This window comes from Tupaia chinensis, unplaced genomic scaffold (assembly GCF_000334495.1).
Source record: "Tupaia chinensis unplaced genomic scaffold, TupChi_1.0 Scaffold000410_1, whole genome shotgun sequence".
NCBI lineage: Eukaryota > Metazoa > Chordata > Mammalia > Scandentia > Tupaiidae > Tupaia > Tupaia belangeri.
In genome coordinates, this window is record NW_006159915.1 from 2489538 (window position 1) to 2491845 (window position 2308).

Genomic DNA, 2308 nt, shown 5'->3' on the forward strand with positions numbered 1-2308 from the left:
TCTTTCTTTCTTTCTTTCTTTCTTTCTTTCTTTCTTTCTTTCTTTCTTTCTTTCTTTCTTTCTTTCTTTCTTTCTTTCTTTTTTCCTTCCTTCCTTCCTTCCTTCCTTCCTTCCTTCCTTCCTTCCTTCCTTCCTTCCTTCCTTTTCTCTATCTCTCTTGCTCTTTCTTCTCTCTCTCTCACTCTCTCTCTCTTTCTCTCTCTATCTCACTCTCTCTTTACAGTTTTTGCCATAGGATGTGTGTGCTTGCTCACCAGTAAGAGAAGAGCGGGAAAGTGGGAAATCACCCTTCAGGGCTATGGCCTCACCACAATCATTCTCCTCTCAGGATTTTGGGCATGCATGCACATGTGCCCAACATGATTTGCAAGCCTCTGGGTCTGGGACTCAAACTGCAGTTGTCTATGTGAGAGTCCAGCACCTCAACCACCACACCACCTGCTGGTCCCTGAAACAAGCAGTTTTTACAATTTGCAAACTAAGCCAGATGAAAGGACTTTAGGATAGGGAGTCTTTATACTTAAGTGGACAAACTTATAGTAAAGAAAGCCCAAAACAGAGTCAATTTCAGTTCTTAAAATTTTAGGCCATATCCACAGATATCAGTTAAAAAAAAAAAAGTTTTGTATAACATGTATTTAAAACTGATATAAAATCAAAAAACTTAAAAAAAAAAGATAGAATGATAATAGAACCTTTGGAGTGTTAGGGAAGGATGTTTTCCACTTACACCATTGGGTGCTGGGGAAATACAGGGAAGGGTGCTCACTCTCACCCCAGTTAGCACCCTCTTTGCAGTGTTTACTTGTCTGTAGCTCTTCCCCACCCCTCTTCCCATTGCCTCTCTCTCTTCCCATGCCATCTTCTGGGCAGAAATGTGTTCATGAATATTGAAGAAAGTTGAGCGAGAGAAGAAAAAGAGAAAGCAGTGGGAAGTGGGGGCAACTGGAAATTTTTGTTGCCCTCTATACCCTCTGAAACTACCATGTTCATATCTGATTGTACATAGACACATATGTGTATGGCTTTTCTTTCACGACTATTAAATTATTTTAAAGAGATAAACACAGAAGAAACACAATCAAATGGGAAAGAGATACTAGCTGTCACTGCTTCTAAGAAGCCATCTTTAAATAGGCTCCCTCCCCATCTGCCCCTACCCTACCATCCATCCATTCCTCTAACAGAGTGAGTGGCCTCTTTCCTGTGTTCCTCTAGTCCTTTGATGAAACCTCTCTTGTGCTTGTGACACTGTGTTTTATTGTTGGGTTCAATAATTCTCTCTTCAACTGGGACTGTGAGCCATCTACATGCAGAAGGCCCAGTGAATGAGATGGACAGAATCACACAGTGATTTCCAGTGTCCTTAACACATCCCATTGTCTGGAATGGGAAATATATGATGGTTTCATGGAAAACTCATAATAATAATAATAAGACTCATCCTGTGTTATATTTAATGTGTTTAAGTCTATTGTAAAAATGTTGGTTTAACTGTTTAAGTAGTTGATAAAGGTAAGTAATTTCTAGGCACAATTCTGTTATTAAAATATCATAGCTACATGCAGGTAGCCTATGAGCTGCTCATGATCTTAAAATGATTCAGTCTGAAAAATTTCAATAGGTTAAGTAAAACAACTGTTCAGCTTAACCGTTTTACTTCTAAAATCGTGGATGATACCATTATGTCTGGTTTGGTATTCTTTAAGCCAAAAATAGTTGATACAACATAATTGAAATTTCTAAGTTAATAACTATATGTCCATGAAGATTATTTTTCAGAAAATTCACTCAACATGAGTATACATGATTATATGTTGAGACTGATGTTGGTACATGGTAATTTTCAAAGGAAAAGCTCTAGAACCAAAAAAACAATTACTTGGTTAAGGGAACATGAAATACAGCAAAACTTCCATACACTAAAAAAAAGACCCTAAAATTCCCAGAATTATTTCAGCAGAATTCAAGTCAAATTCCAAAATCTGACCAAAATCACATTTTCCATCACCCTCTTTTCTCCCAACCTGATAAAATTAAATAATAACTAACTAGGTATCTATTGGATCGTCAGAAGACTCATGACATATTTTTCTATGCCAAAATACATCATAACTTTTTCGATGATGTAATATTAGTTGCAATGAGCAGGTTAATTCTTCCCAAAGAAATTATACATTTTTTGATGTCATGTCTTTGAACCAAAAGCTCATACATCTTGGTCTAGAATTGCATGTTTCTTGGTGTGAGACTAAACTGTAACGCCTGGTTTTATCCTCCATTACAGAAGACAATAGCTGTGCATCTT

The 2308-nt window shown here is 37.1% G+C and overlaps 1 protein-coding gene across 1 annotated transcript in view; it reads left to right on the forward strand.

The window, feature by feature from the left end:
• Positions 1 to 2308, forward strand: part of ITGB8 (integrin subunit beta 8) — a 102173-nt gene that overhangs the window by 40563 nt on the left and 59302 nt on the right. The window lies entirely within an intron of this gene.